The sequence below is a fragment of the Malus domestica genome, chromosome 10, assembly GCF_042453785.1.
Source record: "Malus domestica chromosome 10, GDT2T_hap1".
NCBI lineage: Eukaryota > Viridiplantae > Streptophyta > Magnoliopsida > Rosales > Rosaceae > Malus > Malus domestica.
The window spans coordinates 21,039,461-21,062,063 of record NC_091670.1 but is presented as its reverse complement, the minus strand read 5'-3'; the positions used below and the strand labels follow the sequence as shown (position 1 = coordinate 21,062,063).

General features: G+C 39.4%; 1 pseudogene; it reads left to right on the top strand.

The window, feature by feature from the left end:
• LOC114827405 (uncharacterized oxidoreductase At1g06690, chloroplastic-like) overlaps positions 1 to 22,305 on the top strand; it is a 44,610-nt pseudogene extending 22,305 nt beyond the window's left edge.
• The last annotated feature ends 298 nt before the right edge of the window (positions 22,306 to 22,603 follow it).

The window sequence follows — 22,603 nt, the reverse complement described above, 5'->3', positions numbered from 1 at the left end:
GCTTGCTAGGACGTTGCTGGAGAAGTTCTTCGTCTACCCTTGTCCTACTTTGGGATACCTTATTTGGGGCATGCTGCAAGAGCTGGTTCACCAAAGTCGTCTGCTGTGCAAGGGCGTTTGTTAACTCTATGACTTGTCAAGACAAGTGTTGTTCACCACTTGGATTAGAAGAGCTTGGAAGGAATGTGCCTCCTTGGGCAGTGCAAAGGTGGTAGACTTCAGGTGCGAGATTTGAGTTAGGAAATGTCAAATCCGTAGAAAAATGTGGTAAGAATGCCCTAGGCTCGATAGTAGGTCCTGATGGTCGAGATAATCTTAGGCCGACTTGGGCTGCTTGGAAAGCCATGGGAGCAGGCTGGGCCACGAGAGCAGGCTGGGCCATGAGAGTGTGCTGCTCGGTAGGAGTAGGCTGGGCCGCGAGAATGGACTGCTCAATGGGAGCAGGCTGGGCCGTGTAAGTGGGCTGCTCGACAGGAGCAGGCTGGGCCACGGGAGTGGGCTGCTTGTCGGGAGCAGGCTGGGCCACGAGAGTAAGCTGCTTGATAAGAACAGGCTAGGTCGCGAGAGCAGGTGGCTCGGCGGGAGCAGGTTGGGCCACGGGGGTGGGCTACTTAGCGAGAGCAGGCTGCTCAGTGCGTGATGCATGCGAATACGAGGCTTAGGCTCGGGCTCGTGCAAGCTTGGATGGCACGGCTTGGGCCATGATGGAACCTCGTAGTGGTGGTATCACTCCGCCTATGACCACATTTAGTCTCGTGGATCACCGCAGTCCCATTTCTTGAGTATTATAATTTTCACTTGTGGAATTTTCTAAATTTCTAGCCATTATATTTTTCTTATACGTTTTATCAAAGAACCTTTGCAAATAAAAAATTCTAATAATAAGAACGTATGAAAAATATTCAAATGGACTAGAAAATAGAGAAAAACCTTTTTATGCGAAAGTCTTCTACGAGTATGAATCTCAACTCTCAATGAAAGCAGCAATTTGTGGATGCAAATTTCCGCCTTCTTCTTCTTGGACAAAATTGCACCTACAAAATAATTGACACCTTAGGTTAAGGCCAAGAGCCTCACGCGCCCATGATGAATGGGGGGGGCTTTGGCTGAAGAACCTTCGATGCCAAAGTTAGAATTTAGAGAGAAAAGTATTTTGAGAGTTTTTGGGAGTTTTGCAAGAGTATGGAACTTAGCTTTTTAGAAGAAATTGGGTCATATATATAGGGAATAGGGTGTTATTTGGTGATTCAATTAGCAATTAATATATTAACTATGTATAAATATATTAATTGGCTAATTATCATAATAAAAGAAATGTTTTGGGAGGTTTTTAGAGGTTATGGAATGAGGATGGATGAGACAAATTTGAACTTGTTACCTATTTTGGGTATTCCTGATTTGGTTGATGGATGATTCTCCACTGCTCGCGTGTAGGAGACCCGGTATGCCTCGAGGGTAAATTTGTCATCTTCACCCAAAAATCCACGTGTCGCCTTGTGATTATTTTTGGCTCCACAATATTCATTCTCTTGAGCACAACCTTCAAGTCATTTCTAGGGACCATGAGTCATTACTTAGTAAGTTTACCAAAATGAATCAAGAACTCCAATCTTTTAGAATGAAGGAGAAGGTAAGTGACACCCTGAAAAGAGAATTGAAAATAGCTTTAGAAACTGATCAGCATAAGAATAAAGAAAAAGAGGTTATTGAATCCATAGAACAAGTGGCTAATGAGCCCATAGAAGAGATTAAGATTGATCTCTTAGAAGAAGACATTGAAATGGAGCAGCATCAAAATAATGAGCAACATCAGCATCTGAGTGACAAAGAAAAACAAGAAAGATATGAAAGTTTTCTTAGGAATATATCTTTAGACTTAATAATAGATGATATCCTATTAGAAGAAATTTCAAAAGCAAAATTAAGGATAATACCACCAGATATGCAAAATGAGATCCTGAGCAGAGCATCACAGTCAATGAAAGAGTTACAAATACAATTACAATGTGCTTTGTATCAATCCATCTTTGATCCAAAACCGGGGATGGATATTATTACAAATATGTATCCACCATGTCTTTGTGACAGTACAAGGAATTGTATTTGTAAACCAGAGGTTAGCATAGCTATGGCCAGGATTAACATGAGAGATTATAGTCCATGACATTTTAGTTCTGAGCATCAAGAAAAGCATAATGTGGTAGAAGTTACCCCAGCCTTACTATTAGAGTTTGGCTATCTTGATAAAATATTCATCAACCATGTCTCCCCACTAGAATTATTTCCTGAAAAGTTTATAAAAGTAGCAGAAGAATATCTAGAAAAATGGAAAGAAATTTGCATAAGTTTTATTAGTAGTCCTCCAGATTGGTATGTACATATGCATAAGGAGAAAGCTAGACATATAGCAATGATTAATGAAGAGTCCTTTAAACTATCCCATATCTTCTCACATAGGTGGACTCCTTCATACAAAAATATTCTAAAATTTCGAGAGATCCAAATGCTAGCTTTAGATGAGTTTGAATATTTTAGGTATGATATGGTATTAGTAGCAGAAGAAGAAGAAGAAATGTATATTTACAGCAAGACAATGATCAGTAATCAGCCCTATTAGAAGCCTCAAAATTTCAAAAAAGAAACAGCAGAAATGTACTACAAGGTGAAAGAAGATAGAGATAGAAATGCAGAGCTGGTAGAAGGCAATAAACAGTACTGGAACAATTTGACAGAAGAAGAGCTGCATAACATTGACAACATGATGGAAGCATGAGGAGCTGGCAGCAAATTAGCATAAGATGAATAGCATCATGTAAAATAATGTATTTCCAGACAGAAATATTAACATCATTGTGGACCCTGCTACAATAATAAAATAATGGCATAAGAGTAAATAAAGAAAAGAGCTTGATCCATTATGGACTTTTCATACACAAAATGTCCTTTTGCTTAAGAATGAATAGTGTTGGGCCCTTTTGGTTAAAACTTTCAAATTTCTATCATAGATGCTCCTAACTAGAACATGACGTATAAAGTTCGTTATTTCAAAAAAACGATGGCGTGAGGCACACACAAACCTACAAAATAAAGGTATCCCACTAGCATCAAATCAAGTGAATTACAACCTCATATACAGGGCACCAAAGGAGAATGGAGTGAAGTTTACCTGTGATGAACTTGGGATCACTTTGATTGCCTGTTCGCCTATTGCTCAAGGTGAAGTTGGAACCTCGTGTTTTCTTACCATATTCTCATCATCACTCGATATGTTAGCTTATGAGATATAATGTCTTCTTATTTTACAGTATTTAAGACCTCTCCATGCAATCTTAAACATTGCCAAGTTAGGACTTGGGAAAAAGCATACTTGCTCACTTTTCTTAGTCAGCCTTTTAATGTGAAATTTTGAATTTTCGAGCATTCCTTATCAAGAAGTTCTTATCTTCAACTTTATGATCTTATTTATTTTATGTTTCATGATAGTTATGGACTTTAGTTGTGCACATAAAGACTCGCCTTTCAGGCTACTATATGCCTAAATGAAACAGTGAAGAAAATAAAATTCTGTACATCTTATGCATTCATGTGCTTTATCTTCTCAGCATCTTGCTTGTATTTTTCTTTTGTTGAATTCAACTACCGCTGGGTAGTTGGTGAATGGTGATCTTGCATGGTAAAGCTTTAATGTGAATTCAACTGTCGCTAGATAGTTGGCGAATGGCTGTAATACCTTACGAAAAATTCAAACATCTGGTTTTCGGGTAAAATATTTAGTTTTTAACAAAACAAAGGGGATGTAGTTATTCTAAAACATAAAAAAATGTGGATTCTTGATAAAAGATGTATGTTTGGATCTTATGTTATTACTTGAATCTCTGCACAACCCTGCTTATAATGATTATGACCTTTAATTTTAGATCTTACTAGATTGGTTACCATAGCAGTCCAGTTTGTCTGTCTGAACCAAGGTGAAAGAGATTGAAAAGATTGACATTCTACTATTTATGCATATGCAGGTGCTCTTAAAGGAAAGTATACACCTGAAAATCCCTTAACTGGCCCTCGAAGATATATTTATACTCCTGAATTTCTTTCAAAGGTAAATCATAGTCAATACTTTGAAAGCCCGCTACACATTAAGTTCCAAATTGTTTTGCTAAAATATTGTTGTTATTTGCAGCTCTAATCTCTGCTGAACCGGATTAAGGAAATATGAGAATAGTACAGTAAAACAAAACACACAAGTTTGTTGATGCTCTTTTAACTTTAACTAGCTTTTATCTTTTCCATATTAGAAGCCCTAAAGTTTTCATTTATGTTGAAGCATGGCTGAAAATATCCCCAAAAGTACAATATTTTAATAGTTAATCCATTTTGGACCCTTTATGTGTAAAACGTGAGTCAATGTTTAGAAAGAAAAAGGAATGTAAATAGGGTAAATACTAGGAATCCTTTATTAGGTAGGATATTGTCTATACCCTTTATTATTTGTTTCCTTATAGAACAAGGATTGTATATGTATATATTTCAAAGAAGTAATACAAGAAAGATTATCCCTTAAAATTCTATTTGGTATCAGAGCCTTGTTGTCGTAACCCTAAAAACTGTAAACCATATTTGTTCTTCCGCTGCTGTGCTTGTCTGACGTGGTTCTGCAATATCTTGGGCATAAACTAGTCGGGTTGTGACTGTTGGAAGTATTGCAGCATCTTTTTTATTGTTGTGCCTTTTGAAATTGTAGCAGTCTTCTGTCTTGTTGCGGTTGCCGTAAGTTGTGTTCATCAAAATCATGAGTTTCTTTCCTATTTGTAAGTTGAGATGGCGAATAGGGGAGACGACTTTGCCGTAACATTGGAAGGTGGTTCCTGTAAATCAACCAATAATACGGTATTGAGTGCCGTAGTCATTCAGAACGATGCATCTGTTGTACCAAACACTGTGAAGTTGAATGGATCGAATTACCCTCTTTGGTCCAAGGTATTGGAGATGCATATTGCTAGACGTGGTGCAAAGGGCTTCGTGACAGGAGGTACCAAGGAACCTGCTGAGGATAGTGCTGAGTATGAGACGTAGGAGACAAGGAATGCAATAGTAAAAGGGTGGTTGATCAATTCCATGGAACTGGCTATCATGGGATTTTTTTTATTCACTTGCGTACTGCTAAAGAAGTTTGGGAGGAGGTGGCTCAGACCTATTATGATGGTTCGGATATCTGATAGGAGCATATTTATGCGACTTAGTTAACTTGTTCTTGTGCACTTATGTTGCTATTTCTTAGTCAGTTATGTATTTTTAAGCTATTTTCGTGTGTTTGTAGGTCCTAATAACAAAGTTGGCAAGGAAGTGCATTTTGGTGCATTTTGGAGTATTTTTTAGCCAAGATTGGATAATGCAAGCATGGAGACATGAGGATTGACGTTTTTGAAGATTAGAAGGTTGGAAATCAGTATGTGTGTGCGCAAATGTGTTGATTTTGGGCTGAAATGGTGAAGAGCATGTGTGTGCACATGCAAAGACAACATGTATACACACACATGCAAACTGCACGGCACATGGGCAAAGAGAAAGGCACACCATGGATAGCTTGGCATGGGCAGAAAATGGGTGGATTGGTGGCTGAAAGGATGAAGAACATGTGTGTGCAAATGTAAGAGAAAACACACACACACATGGGCAAAGGAAACACACACACATGGGCAGCAGAAAATAAAGAATGAATGAGTGGAAATGATGAGTACATGGACAGCTTGGCATGGGCAGAAAGGGTGTGGATTGGTGGCTAAAATGATGAAGAACATGTGTGTGGAAATGTAAGAGGAAACACACATACATAGGCAAAAGGAAACACACACACATGGGCAAAGGAACACACACACATGGGCAGTAGAAAATAAAGAATGAAGGAGTGGAAAGGAGGAGTACATGGACAGCTTCGCATGGGCAGAAAAGGTGTGGATTGGTGGTTGAAATGATGAAGAACATGTGTGTTCAAATGTAAGAGGAAACACACACACATGGGCAAAGGAAAGGCACGACATGGGCAGCCACATTCCCACATTCACAAACACATTCAGCCATTATTCCTTCCCCTTGCCATGACCTACACCTACTAATCCACCCACTACACTCATTACATCCACTCATTACAACTCCATACACTCATCTCCCTAGCCTATAAATACATCCACCCTTCACCATAACCAAGATATACCATTCCCTAGCCGTGAGCACCTCACATTCATCCATATATTCCCACATCCCACAAACACATACAATTACATTCCCTTACCGTGGCACTCATCTAACCAAAAACCAAACACAAATCCATACATTCCCTTCCCCAAACACAAACTTATATTCACAAGTAATGGATGTCGCTTATAAACGATCGCGTTAAATGAATCCTTGGCAAGAGTTACATGCTCATCATAGTAACGAATGCCTCGTCAATACTTATAGTTTTCATAATGCTTAATGATCTTTGATTGTTTCTTTATTGTGTTGCTCACGTAAAGGAATTTTGAAGAATGCTTGAATTGTTGTATGCGCTTTCCCATCCAATTCAATAACTTAAGGAGAACTTGAAGGTTAATTTAAGCGGACTTAATTAACCTGGGGTGTTGAGTTTCATGATTCATCGAAAGAACAACTGAAAATTGGTTTATGTGCAAGTGTGTCATGTGTGGAGAAGAAGCCTCTAGCTAGCCCATCATCCATAGTTTACCCAAATTCGTCCAAAATCTGTTTTAGCTTACAATTTGTTTGTTTTGTTTTCAAAGTCGTCAAAATCAAATCCCCCTTTACTTTAAAGTGTTTTATTAGTCAAAATCTGTTTTGATTTGTGTTTTTAAGTGTCTTGAGTCAAGTTAGAACCCAATATCGTCCAAACCCATCCCTAGAGTCAATTTAGAGTCTAATTCATTGTTTTAAGCTGTTTTGAGTTTTTTAAACTAGTTTTGAGTCTTTTTAGTTTGTATTGCATCTTTTGAGTCTACTTTGGTGTTTTAAACTTAATTCTACATTTTTAAGTTAGTTTCAGGTGTTTTAGCAATCCCTCCTAATCCCCAGCCTAGAACGATCCCTACTTACATTCTTTACTACAATTGACAACAAGAGGGTTTAATTTGTGTGTTACTTTAATTTTCGCATCAAATTTTTGGCGCCGTTGCCGGGGATTAGCAACATTGCTAATCTCTTGTTATTTCTTTTTTTTTGTTTATTTTCCTGTGTTTTTATGTTAGTTACTGACCTTGTTTGTTTTCTTGTTTTAGGTACTAGTTTATGACTCAGAGTTCTCATCCGATTCGTGAGCATATCTTGGACTTTGACGACGATTTTGAGAGGACTTTGAGAAGGAATAGGAATCAGCAAGATCGTAACCCACCTATTCTTGAACCTAAGTTTAAAGAACATCCACTTGAAGAAGAGGAGGAAGATCCCAACATGGCAGCGGACAATCGAACAATCAAGGAGCTTTCCGTTTCGGGATTGGACAATGTCGCTCCCCTATGCATCCAATACCCCCTGGCTGCCCTAGGGAAGACGGACGAGTTCGAATTGAAATCAAGTTTGTTGCATCACATCCCTAAGTTCCACGGGATGTCCATGGAAGATCCTAATAAACAGTTGAAGGAGTTCGAGGTTGTTTGTTCGAGCATGACCCCTGTGAATGTTGATGGGAGCATTCTGAAAATGAAGGCTTTTCCCTTTTCTCTCTTAGAAAAGGCTAAAGATTGGTTGTATGAGCTAGCCCCTGGAACTGTCAAATCATGAGAGAGTATGAAACGAGCATTTTTGGAGAAGTTTTTCCCAACTTCTCGAGTCATTCTACTACGCAAAAGGATTAGTGGAATTCAGCAAAGCTAAGGTGAATCCTTCCCCACTTACTATGAGCGTTTTAAAACAGTTGTTGCTTCATGTCCACAGCACCAGATGAAGGAGGAGCTTCTTCTTCAATATTTCTACGAAGGGCTTCTACCAATTGAACGCCAAATGCTAGACGCCTCAGCGGGAAGAGCTTTGGTGGACAAAACACCTATGGCTGCCAAGACCTTAATTGCTAACCAAGCATTGAATGTTCAACAATATGAAGGCGTTGGTCAAAGGGACGCCCCACGGCAGCAGGTGAATGAGGTAAGTTCCACATCCGACATTTAATCGCAGTTAGCTAATCTTACTTCCACGGCAGCAAGTGAATGAGGTATGTCTCAGATGGCCGAAGGAATGAGGATGAAAGAACCAAGTGTATGTGGTGTGTGGACATGCCTCTGAAAAGTGCCCTCAATTGATTGAAAATGGTGGATGGGAAAGCGCCAATGCAATTGAATTTCAAGGCCACAACCAGCCAAGGAACGATCCATATTCTAGCATGTATAATCCAGGTTGGAGAAACCATCCAAATTTCAAGTGGAGGGAGCCCCCAACAACCCCAACAACAAGGAAGCTTTAGGCAGCAACCTCCGGGCTTCTATACCAAGCAATACGCACCAACACAAGCCCCACAACAACCTACCCAAAACACCTCAAGTACATCTTTAGATAATGACACACTTCTTAAGTTATTCACCAATTTGTCTCAGGGGCAAGAAAATCAAGCTAAAGCAATGCAAAACCAAGACAAAAGGGTGGACCAAATGGAGAAGCAAATTGGGCAGATTGCGGAGTTTGTAGGACAATTCAGAGACCAAGGTAAGTTGCCTAGTTTAACCGTTGTCAACCCGAATGGAGGATTCGAATCTGCAAACGCCATGAGTTTGCGAAGTGGAAAACAAGTTGGATCTGATCCCTAACCTTCCAATTCACGTTCCAACGAGGTTGAAGAGTTGATAATTGAAGAGAATGAGCAAAGCACCCCCACGGCAAGGGTGGAAACACCTTTGCCACAGGCCCCAAAAGCTCCTAAACCATCCAATTCGGCCAACAAAGGTAAGGAAGTTCCAATTTTGATTAATTCTAACGTTGTTCCTCCAAATGTACCATTTCCTCGTAGGTTTATGCAATCAAAGAAGGAGGAGGCTGAAAAGGATATTTTGGAAACGTTTAGAAAAGTTCAAGTCAATATACCACTTTTGGATGCAATTAAGCAAGTTCCAAGGTATGCCAAGTTTTTTAAAGAAATTTGCACAACTAGGAAGAGAATTTCGAGCAAGGAGGTTGTCAAGGTAAGTGAAAATGTCTCAGCTGTTTTACAGCGTAAACTGCCCACTAAATGCAAGGATCCGGGTAGTTTTACCATTCCTTGTGTAATTGGGAATACTCGTTTTGAATCTGCCATGTTAGACTTAGGTGCATCTATAAATGTCATGCCTTATTCAATCTATGCATCTATGCATTTAGGCGAATTGAAAAAGGATGTTGTGATTATACAATTGGCCGATAGATCTAATGCCTGTCCAAAGGGAGTTTTGGAAGATGTTTTAGTGCAGGTCAATCACTTAATCTTTCCGGCGAATTTCTACGTGCTTGAAATGGACGAGTCGGACCACTCCCCTACATTACCCATCCTCCTTGGACAGCCATTCATGAAAACTGCCCGTACTAGGATTGATGTGTTTAATGGAACTTTGACGATGGAGTTTGATGGGGAAGTTATCAATTTCAATCTTTCTGATTCTATCAAGTATCCTAGTGAGGATCACTCATGTTTTTCTATTGATGTATTTGCTTCTTTGGCGCAGGACCATTTTGAACAATTGAATGACGATGCACTTGAATTGGTCATTGCACGAGGAATGGACATTCAAAACAATGAAGCAGTAACCATGCATCCCCACGGCATGAATGATTTTTCCCTTGCCGTGCCCCCTAATGAAGACATGATTGAGATGGTGGCTGCCCTTGAATCATTGCCACTACAATCTACTTTAAAATATTTGCTCAACAAGAAGGAGGCCAAGCCAAGGCTAATTCGATGGATATTGTTTCTCCAAGAGTTCGACATTGAGATTTGAGACAAAAAGGGAAGTGAAAACGTGGTGGCTGACCACCTAAGCCGTACGATGCATAATGAGGAGTCCCTACCCATTGCTGAAACGTTTCCTGATGAACAATTGATGTCCATTAAGGTAAGTGAACCTTGGTATGCTGATTTGGTTAACTTTTTGGTGTCTAAACGAATTCCAAGCACTCTCACTAGACACCAACATGATAAGCTTAGAAATGACGCATGGTTTTATCTATGGGATGATCCATATTTGTGGAAATATTGCCCTGATCAGATTGTCCATCGATGTGTGCATGATTCTGAGTTTCATTCCATTTTAAGCTTTTGTCATACATATGCATGTGGTGGTCACTTTGGCACACAAAGAACAGCACTTAAGGTGTTACAATGTGGGTTCTATTGGCCTAGTATCTTTTAGGATGCTAGAACTTTTTGCTTAACATGTGATAAATGCCAAAGAACAGGAAAAATAAGTGCAAGGGATCAAATGCCGCAGATTTCCATCCTCAATGTTGAAATTTTTGACGTTTGAGGTATTGATTTTATTGGTCACTTTCCTTCCTCGAATGGTTTCATGTATATTTTGCTTGCAGTTGATTATATGTCAAAGTGGGTGGAAGCAAAAGCCACCCGAACTAATGATTCTAAAGTGGTTGCAGATTTCATTAGAACTAACATATTTGCAAGGTTTGGCATGCCACGAGTAATCATCAGTGATGGAGGGTCTCACTTTTGCAATCGAACCATTGAGGCGTTGTTGAGGCAGTACAATGTCAACATAAGGTTTCTACACCTTACCATCCTCAAACAAATGGCCAAGCTGAGGTTTCGAATCGAGAGATCAAACAGATTCTAGAGAAGATTATTGGGCCAACAAGGAAGGATTGGAGTTTGCGTTTGGAGGATGCGTTGTGGGCATATCGCACGGCATATAAAACACCTTTTGGCATGTCCCCATTTCGGCTCATCTATGGCAAACCATGTCATCTTCCGATAGAATTGGAGCACAAGGCGCATTGGGTCGTCAAAACATTCAACATGGACCTTGACGCCACTGGAATTCATAGAAAGCTCCAATTAAATGAACTTGAAGAGATTAGGCATGAGGCTTATGAAAACGCCCAAATTTACAAGGAGAATACGAAGGCTTTCCATGACAAGATGATTCAAGGCAAATCATTCTCCATTGGGCATAAAGTGTTACTCTTTAATTCCCGCCTTCGCTTGTTTCCTGGTAAGCTGCGTTCCAAATGGATTGGTCCTTTTGTGGTTACTAATGTTTTTCCTCATGGTGTAGTCCAAATACAAAGTTTGTAGACGCAACAAGAATTCAAGGTAAATGGGCATCGTTTGAAGCCCTATTATGAGGCATTTGAGGAGCATGTCGTGGAGAATGTACCCCTCCATGTCGTGGGCCCTATTCAAGCTTAAATAGAGGTATCGTCCGGCTGTAAGGCATTAAAGCAACCCATGTATTCAAATGAGGAAGATTTTTGAATCGCTCCACAAGCAGTTTTGCATTTTAAAAACCTTCCATTTTCTGCATTTTTATTTTGCCTGATTGTCATTTTTAATTTATTTGTTTGTTGCATATTTAATTATTTTTGGGTTTGGATTTATTTTTTAGACATTGACAGATATGCAAGGTATTTTCACATTAAAATTCGTGGAAAAGAAACAGGAGACAGAAAAATACAAAAGGGAGCCTTCACAAAGGCTGTTTGGGAGAAGTCTCAGTAGTAGGCGGAGTCACAGAAGGATGAGGTATCGGAGGTTTATCATTTGGAGTTTCACTACGCGGTACAGCCCCAGAAGACGAAGGCAAATGCTGTTGGAACAAACCCACAAACCTCTGATGATCAAGTAAAATCTGACCATCAGATTCTTGCATCTGGTCAATCTTCCTCTTCATGTTTGTAGCATAGTTATGTGCAAGCCTGTGCAACTGTTATTCTCATACTTAAGCCCTCTAATCTCCTACTTAAGACTCATCACTTCAGCCACCAATGATTCAACTTGACGGGTTCAAGCAAATAGGCGTTGGGCCATATTAGACACGGAACCCGCACACTGCACACTGAGAGCCAGAAAATCCTTAACAGCCAACTCATCAGACCGTTTGGCCAGCAGTCTGTTATCTTTAGGAGTGACAAGGTTCCGGGCCGCCACTACAACAGTCATGTCATTCTTCATCACCAAATCCCCAACGGTAAGAGGACCAGTAGGGGATATGAAGGATGGGCGCCATATGTTGTCTGGAGAAGGCATGGCAGCCTCTTAACCAAGGTTCAAGTCAAAACGATAGTCGGAGGGGCCAGACATTTTCAAAGGTGTTGAAGAAAGAAGAGGTCGGACAAGTCAAGATCTTAGAAGTGCAAGAAGGGAGTTTCTACAAGTGCAAATTCAAGTGTGCTTTGAAATGAACTGCGTGCCTCTATAAAAATCAACACTCGATGGGATTTCAAATATTGAAGAGGCGAGCTCAGAATTCAAAAAGGCCAATTTAAAAATCGAAGAGGCACTAGCTTTCTCAAAAGTTGGGCTTGCTCAGAAACCACGGCCCATCCTCTTTTCCAGATTTGTCCGCACTTATCACATGCAACCTCTGCACTCGACGGAGCTTAGAACTCAAAGAGGCAAGCTCAGAAACCAGAGAGGCATCTGCTTTTCCAGACGTGTCAACATCTGTCACATGCACGCCCAGCTTTGCGAAAATCACGGGCAGTTTGTCGAAACGCCGATTCCAGATATCGAAGAGGCATCTGCTTTATCCAGACATGTCAGCATCCATCACATGCACACTCAGCCTTGCGGAAATTACGGGCAATCTATCGAAGATTTTTGGTGAAGTAGGAAGCACGTGAAGTTACTGTTCAATCATCCAACAGTTGCCGACAAAAGTGAAAGAATAGTACCGGTTATTATTTCCTATAAATGTCGACCTTCACCCCCCATAGCAAGGTAGACATACATAACCTTTCTTCATCTTCGAGAATGCCTTCCCAACGAATCCTCTCGAGTCACTCAATGTTCCTTATTCCTTGAGGTACCTTTGCAAACAACTTATCCAAAGCAAAAATATTTCATATCATGAAGGTTGAAAGCAAGAGTATCTCATATCATGCTTTCTCCATGTCCATCTCCTTGTCGTTGTTTTCATCTGCGGAACAAGGAGAAAAAGAGCAATCAGCCAGCACTTGGTATCAATCTTCCGGAACCGACTGCTTGGAAACCCTTCTGATTGCTTACCTAGCCTGCTCTCGGGTACTCATCTTCAACATCTTGTGCTTCCTCTTCATCTACCACATCTGCCTGGGGAACAGATAAAGGAAGTGAAAATGATACCTCAAAGCATGTGGAGGCAATGTGCTAATTCTTGCCCAACTAGGGACAAGGAGAAAGAAAGCAAGAAGTGGGCACTTGGAAAGATTAAAAAAAGAAATAGACCATCACCTCTACCTCGTGCCTGCCTGCCATGTAGAAGAAACAAGCAGAGAAGAATGCAGATTGCACAATCAAATCAACCTAGCAGAAGGAGTCTAATTTGAAACCAAGGAACTCTCGCTCAGAATTCCAAACCAGTTTAAGATCAAAGCTGTGGAAAGACAACAAGATCATCTATCTCCAAAACCAGATTTGCGTTCTTAAACTCTACTATGTTTGATTTTTACTTTGCCATACTTGTCATGTTAATTCATTGTTTGTTTGATTGTTTGCTTATGTTTGTGTGAGTTTATGCTTGAAACATTGAGGACGATGTTTGATTTAAGTGTGGGGGGGGGGGGTAACCAAGTTGTTTTGCATGAAATTCGTGGGAGTTTATGACCCATTACTTCTAAGTGTTGTTCCTTGCTGTTTTTAAGTGTTTTTAAGCTGTTTTGGAGTGTTTTAGTGTGTTTTGACATAAAAATCCGGAAATCTCATAAAATTTTGAAAAATTGTTTTGGAAAAAAAAAACCCAAAAAGAGTTGTTTTTGTGTGTTTATTGGTGTCTTAAGGTACCTTCCAACACAATGATGAAGATTTGGTTTTAAATTACATGACTGTTAAAGAGAGTTATAAACATGGATGAAAATTTGATTTACTCTTTGGTGTATGCTTGGTTGTGGTTTAAATTTATGAATTCACATGCAATCATAAAAGAAAAATCAGTTTTTGTAACATGCTTGAAGGAAGGAACTCAAATTAATGCTACAACCTTGTGAGACTTGAGCCTAAACGTTTATTTGGAGAGTTAATAATCTGTGCATTCTTGTTTTCTAAAGTCGTTGCATGATCTCATTATTCTTTGCTTGGTTACTACTTAGAAGGCGCTTCATCATCTAGTTCCAAATGCTAGAACTCATGCCCATTTCATTCAAAGCATGCTATGGATTTGCATAACACATATTCAAGATGAAGTTGTGTAGTGACCACCACCAAAGCCAAATTGCCGTGTATCCTACTTCATTATATGTTTAAGTTTAGCCCCGTTGAGCCTTGTGTAGCCTATGTTCTTTGTTAACCCACACTATCCTCACATAGCCTAGATTAAGACCATCCATACCCTTGTTCTTGAAGCATAGTAAAGCATGACTCAAAATGAATTCCTTTTGATTAATGTATTACAGAAAACAAGTGTGGGGGAAGTGATTCTTGTTGTGTGTGTGTGCCAAAGTCCTTAATGAGGCACGGGTAGGAAAGAAAAAGAAAAAGAAAAAAAAATTCGTGGAAAATAGAATGAAAAGAAGAAAAGTTGTGAAAAAGAGCTTTAAAGTGTTATTTGTTGAAGAAAGGGTCCAAAAACATTGAATTCGGCCCTAAGTGTTGCATGAATCTTCCCTTTGTATTTAAAAGTTGATTCTGCATTCTATAGTGAATTCCAAGTGTCGATTTCATTGCTTTGCTTGATATCGCTTTAAGAACGTTTGTTACCCCTATCCTTTCTTTGTTAGCCATTACTCCCAAGCCCCGTTACAACCCTTGACTTCTATCTTGAGTGTTATGTGTTTCAATTTGTGAAGTTTGAATTTGGTATGAGCATATGGTGTCACTAGTTCTTGCATCTAAGTAATAGCATTCCATTCATGAGATCATATTTAAACATGCTTATTAACTCCAGAAATTGCTTTCTTTGTTGTAACATATGTGAATAATAGTCTTTCATGTTTACATCAATCTTCTCACATATAACTAGTGTAGGGTGTGTAGTCAGAAAATGTGTGTGAAAATAGAGAGTATCTAGTAAGGAATTGAGGGAATTCTCTAAGGCATGTTACTACATTCAAAATGTTGTTTTAATTGATTAAATGTGAACTAGTGAATGGTGATTATGATTAAGTATGCTCTAAGGTAAGGATTGCTTAAATCTATGTAAGTGATGATCTCTAGCATGTCATGTTTCATTAAAAATCCCTGAGGCAAATGTTGGAAGGTCTAGGTTATGTTTTGTTGTTTCGTTTGTTTTGTTTTGCTCGAGGACTAGCAAAAGCTAAGTGTGGGGGAATTTGATAGGAGCATATTTATGCGACTTAGTTAGCTTGTTCTTGTGCACTTGTTATTTCTTAGTCAATTATGTATTTTAAGCTATTTTCGTGTGTTTTTAGGTCCTAATAACAAAGTTGGCAAGGAAGTGCATTTTGGTGCATTTTGGAGCATTTTTTAGCCAAGATTGAATAGTGCAAGCATGGAGACATGAAGATGGACGTTTTTGAAGATTAGAAGGCTGGAAATCAGCATGTGTGTGTGCAAATGTGTTGATTTTGGGCTGAAATGGTGAAGAGCATGTGTGAGCACATGCAAAGACAACATGCATACACACACATGCAAACTGCACAGCACATGGGCAAAGAGAAAGGCACACTATGGACAGCTTGGCATGGGCAGAAAATGGGTGGATTGGTGGCTGAAATGATGAAGAACATGTGTGTGCAAATGTAAGAGGAAACACACACACATGGGCAACAGAAAATAAAGAATGAAATAGTGGAAATGATGAGTACATGGACAGCTTGGCATGGGCAGAAAAGGTGTGGATTGGTGGCTGAAATGATGAAGAACATGTGTGTGCAAATGTAAGAGGAAACACACACACATGGGCAAAAGGAAACACACACACATGGGCAAAGGAAACACACACACATGGGCAGCAGAAAATAAAGAATGAAGGAGTGGAAATGATGAGTACATGGATAGCTTGGCATGGGCAGAAAAGGTGTGGATTGGTGGCTGAAATCATGAAGAACATGTGTGTGCAAATGTAAGAGGAAACACACACACATGGGCAAAGGAAAGGCATGGCATGGGCAGCCACATTCCCATATTCACAAACACATTCAGCCATTATTCCTTCCCCTTGCCGTGACCTACACCTACTCATCCACCCACTACACCCATTACATCCACTCATTACAACTCCATACACTCCTCTCCCTAGCCTATAAATACATCCACCCTTCACCATAACCAAGATATACCATTCCCTAGCCATGAGCACCTCACATTCATCCATATATTCCCACATCCCACAAACACATACAATTACATTCCCTTGCCGTGGCACTCATCCAACCAAAAACCAAACACAAATCCATACATTCCCTTCCCCTTGCCGTGGCATCCATCAAACGTAAATATATTCATAACCTTTCCATAAATCCATACACATCCTTAGATACTTGTGCTGCAACAAGGTGGTGAAGACGAAGGTCCTTGGTGTTTCAAGCTTGAAACTTTGGAGCGTTTTAGGTGTACTTCATTCTTGCTTTCAATATCTACTTTGTTATTTCCTGATTTTGTTGCAATTATTAGTAACTAAACCCCCCTTAGCTAGGGGGAAATTCAAAGCCATGAACATACTTGCAATATGAATTGATTACCTTTAGTTGTGATTTCATAAGTTGTGAATTCAATTTGTTTAGCTGCTTGATTGTTAACTTATTCATGTATGTTTATTAAGAGTGCGCACTTAGTTGCATGCATGAATATGATGCTAGAATATAAGGGAGTTTCACCTAATAGTTACAAACTTATATTCACAAGTAGTGGAGGTCGCTTATAAACGATCGCGTTAAATGAATTGTTGGCAGGAGTTTCATGCTCATCATAGTAACCAATGCCTCGTCAATACTTATAGTTTTCATAATGCTTAATGATCTTTGATTGTTTCTTTATTGTGTTGTTCATGTAAAGGACTTTTGAAGAATGCTTGAATTGTTGTATGCGCTTTCCCACCCAATTCAATAACTTAAGGAGAACTTGAAGGTTAATTTAAGCAGACTTAATTAACATGGGGTGTTGAGTTTCATGATTCATTGAAAAAACAACTGAAAATTGGTATATGTGCAAGTGTGTCATGTGTGGAGAAGAACCCTCTAGCTAGCCCATCATCCATAGTTTACCCAAATTCGTCCAAAATCTGTTTTAGCTAACAATCTGTTTGTTTTGTTTTCAAATTCGTCAAAATCCAATCCCCCTTTACTTTAAAGTGTTTTATTAGTCAAAATCTGTTTTGATTTGTGTTTTTAAGTGTCTTGAGTCAAGTTAGAACCCAATATCGTCCAAACCCATCCCTAGAGTCAGTTTAGAGTCTAATTCATTGTTTTAAGCTGTTTTGAGTTTTTTAAATTAGTTTTGAGTCCTTTTAGTTTGTATTGCATCTTTTGAGTCTAGTTTGCTGTTTTAAACTTAATTCTACATTTTTAAGTCAGTTTCAGGTGTTTTAGTAATCCCTCCTAATCCCTGGCCTAGAACAATCCCTACTTACATTCTTTACTACAATTGACAACAAGGGGGTTTAATTTGTGTGTTAAGTTAATTTTCGCATCAATATCTCTCAAATTTATGAATTAAAGGTTAAGTTGTTCAGGCTTCATCAAAAGGGCTGGCCAGTTGGTGTGTATTACGCTGACCTCAAGTCCATTTGGCATGAGCTACATCAACAGAGACCAATTAATATGGAATGTGCTGCCGATCTCAAGACACTTCGAGAAGAAATTCAAATTGATCGTGTGTATGCCTTCTTGGCGGGTTTAGATGACATCTTTGATAAAGTACGTAGTGATATTCTACGTACTCAACCATTACCATCTGTTGAGGAAGTGTTTTTTGTTGTTAGGCGTGAAGCACAATGATATGCCACCATGATGGGTGGGAGTAACAACCAAAGGGGGTTGCCGTTCATGGCCATGGTCTTTCGGCCACATACAACTTCCCGTCCTAACAATTCTTCTAATCAATCTTTCAATTCTCGTTCCTTTACCCGAGAAAACAAAGATGATTTGAAGTGTACTTTATGTGGTCAAACCTGCCATACTGAAGATATATGTTTTTCTAAGCATAGGGGTACCTGATTGGTAACTAGAATTTAAGAAAAAATTACGTGCCAAGGATCGTGAAGCAGCAAGGTCCAGTGGAGGCCGTGCCTCCCTTGCCACAGCTACACCAATAGCCCAGGAGGCCGGGGCTAGCTCAGGTGATCCTAGTTAAACTTTGTTGACTCATACTACTCCTGGTGATTCGTCCTCCAATACAGGTACTATGGGGCGTGTTTTCTTAGCCTCTGAAATTGAGCAACATAAAGGTTGGATTCTTGATTCTGGTGCAACTAAACATATGACATATGATAAAAATATGTTTCAATATATGACAATGTTACACAGGAAAAGCATAGCAACTGCCAATGGGACTCTTGTACCCTTGTGTGGCACAGGCACTGTGCAACTCTCCCCATCTCTTCCGTTACATCATTGCTTATTCGTTCCGTCTTTGTCCCATTATTTATTATCAATACCACAAGTTACTAAACAATTGGATTGTGTTGTCCTAATGTATCCATCCTTTTGTCTACTTCAGGATATTCAGACCAATGTGGCACTAAGAGAGAGGGGTTGTACTATATGGATGATGTCGTTCCTAGTAGGGCTAATGCAGTTCGAGCATCACATGATAGTAATTTGCAAGAAGTATGGTTATTGCATCGTTGGTTAGGGCATGCATCTTTTGGATATTTACGGCATATGTTGCCTAGTCTATTTAGTAGAATAAATGAATCAGACTTACATTGTGAAGTATGTATTCTTGCTAAAAGACATCGTGCTTTATTTCCTCCTAGTATGAATAAAAAGTCCTTGCCATTTGAACTTGTGCACTCTGATGTTTGGGGGCCTTCTCCAGTTGTTGCTCCTTCTAACATTAAATGGTTTGTTACGTTTGTTGATGATTATACTCGTATGACTTGGCTATATGTGTTGAAAAATAAAAGTGATGTTGGTATGGTATTTCATTCTTTCTCTCATATGATTCAGATACAATATTCGTCTGTGATTAAAGTACTTCGTTCTGACAATGGTGGTGAGTACATTAATTTTGAGTTGTCAAAGTTTCTTCGTGATTGAGGCATCCTCCATGAAACAATTTGTCCTCATACCTTGCAACAAAATTGGGTTGCTGAACGGAAGAACTACCACCTTCTAGAAACAGCTCGTGCTCTTATGATTAGAGCCTCTGTTCCTAAGGTTTTTTGGCCTGAAGCTATCACTTATGCCGTATATGTGATTAACAGTATGCCATCTCGGGTTCTGGATTTTCAAACACCTCTTCAAGTCCTCACTCAACATGCTCCAGTGGTGTCAACTCATACTCTCACTCCTCGAGTATTTAGGTGTGTGGCTTATGTGCATATTTAGAAAATTCATCGCACAAAGTTAGATCTGTGTGCCCTCCGGTGTATGTTTGTGGGCTTCTCACCTCACCAAAAAGGCTATAAATGCTATCACCCTGAAACTCAGCATATGTATGTAACCATAGATGTGACCTTTTCTGAATTAGAGTTTTTTATCATTCCGTGCATTTATCTTCAGATCACCAGGGGGAGAACATTATTGGTGATCTGTAGTGGTTAGATCTAGGGGGAGACACCATTTCAAATAATACTAGCACCGAACCTACCACTGAACCGGATTCTGCCGAGAATACTAATGTTGAAGTTCATACCAAGCATCAGGACGTTCCTGCCGAGGAACCGGAATACCCAAGAGACTGTCGAATTGGCTTCTGAGCAGCCAAGAAAGAGTTATACCGAGCCCAGTACACAGTTGCAGCAGCCATATGCCGAATCTGCTAATGTGCCCTCCTCTCTCTCTAGCTCCAAAGTGTCGCCCAATGCATCTTAGTGTCGCCCAATGCATCTTCTCTGAATATACCTGAGGTAAGTACCGTGGATGATTATGTAATTAATCCAAGTTATAATGTAAATGCATAGATAATGTAAATGCATATAGGTTTCCGCCAAGACAAAATCAAGGTGTGCCACCTGATAGGTTTTCTCCTGAAGGGAAGGTGAAGTATCCAATAGCCAACTATGTCTCATGCAGTGGTCTTGCACTGGAACGCCAAACCTTGGTGAACAATATGGAGTCTATTCAAGTACCAACTCGAGTGGAGGAAGCTCTAAAGGATCCAAAGTGGGCAAAAGCAATGGATGAGGAAATGTTGGCGTTAAAAAAAATAATACCTGGGAAGTGACGTGTTTACCCAAAGGAAAAAGGATAGTTGGATGCCGGTAGGTGCTTACAATTAAATACAAAGCCGATGGATCGATAGACTGGTACAAAGCAAGGTTGGTAGCTAAAGGATACACTCAAACATATGGTGTAGATTACCAAGAAACTTTCTCTCCAGTTGCCAAGATGAATACGGTACGTGTTCTGATTTCTTTAGCTGCCAATATGGACTGGCCATTAAAACAGTTTGATGTGAAAAATGCATTTCTCCATGGAAATTTGGAGGAAGAAGTATATATGGATTTTCCTCCTGGTATAGTGCTTATGGGAATACTGGAGTTACTCGCTCTTCAAAAGGTATTTTCTTGTCTCAACGTAAGTATGTTCTAGATTTATTAAGGGAAACTGGTATGCTAGGGTGTAAGCCGGTAGACACTCTTATTGTTGAAAAGCATCATCTGTGTTTAGATCCAAATCAAAAGTCAATTGATAAAGGGAGATATCAGAGACTTGTAGAAAGACTAATTTATTTGGCTCATACACGTCCAGATATCGCCTATGTTGTAAGTGTAGTAAGTCAGTTTATGCATTCACTGAATATGGATCATATGGCTGCTGTTATGTGTATCTTAGCATATTTGAAGTCTGCGCCAGGAAAATGAGTTATGTATAGGAAGCACGGGCATTTGACGATTGAAGGGTTCACCGATGCTGATTGGGCAAGAAATGTCAGTGATAGAAAATCTACTTCTCGGTATTTTATTTTCGTATGACAGAATTCAGTTACATGGCGAAGTAAAAAATAGAATGTGGTATCACGATCTTTAGCTAAGGCTGAGTACAGGGGCATGGCCCACGACATTTGTGAAATTCTTTGGCTTCGAAAACTTCTTTGGAGTCTTGGGTTCAAAACAAAGGAGACCATGAAACTATATTGTGATAACAAGTCAGTGAGAGATATAGTTGATAATCCGGTTCAGCATGATAGGACAAAACATGTGGAGGTTGATCGACATTTCATTAAAGAGAAGCTCGAGAAGAAAATTGTGTCTATACCGTTTGTGAAATTGGAGGAGCAACTTGCAGATTCTTACTCATGCGGTGTCTAGTCAAAAGTTTGATGACTCACTTGTCAAGTTGGGCATGTGTGACATCTATGCACCAACTTGAGGGGGAGTGTAAAACGTAAGTCAATATTTAGAAAGAAAAAGGAATGTAAATAAGGTAAATACTAGGAATCCTTTATTAGGCAGGATATTGTCTATACCCTTTATTATTTGTTTCCTTATAGAACAAGGATTGTATATGTATATATTTCAAAGAAGTAATACAAGAAAGATTATCCCCGTAAAATTCTATTTTATGAGTATGAAACACTTCATAGATACTGTTGCAACTTTCAGTTCATGCTGAAAGAAACTCTTTGTTTCACCGTCTTTTATACATGTAGTCCAACTCTTGGTAGTTTCATGTTTTCCGTATAAGATCATTAAACTACATATTGATATATGAGGCAAGAATTCTGAAATGCAGAAATAGGTGTTGGGGTATTAAAATGTGTAAATATAGTTTGTTCTCTTTGCTGGGTTTTAATGCAAGTCTAGTTACTGTTAACATGTAGTCCTAAACTGGTTGATAGCCCAGGACAACATTGTGCCAATCTCGGGAGCCCAAAATGCAGAACAGGCTACAAAATTTGCAGGTGCACTCGGATGGCGGCTCAACAGTTAAGAAGTAGTCGAATTGCGCGCTTTGGCTACAGAGATAAAACCTGTTACTCGTTTCCCAGTCAAAAAAATTATAAATTCTTACACGAGCATCAAGGCTGTAAATTCTTCTATACAAAAATATGTACACACTTCACATCTAATTCAAATTTGACATATCTAATTTAAGAGTGATTGCAGGCTGACCATTGATGTAGCAAAATTGACATATTTCAAATCTATAGCCACACTATAACTAGTAAGCTCAGTCACACACTATCATTGTGGTCTTAGAACAAGTTCGTAAGTGTTTCTTCAGATGGAAATGATCCAGTCGAAGAACTAACATCAAACTGGTGACAATATTGATTTCATTATCCTACTTCTTAGTCCGACAGTGCACCAAACGCTTCACTAAGCTAGTCCATCTTAACTAGTCTAAGCCAGTCCAACTTAGTCCCTGAAGCTAGTCC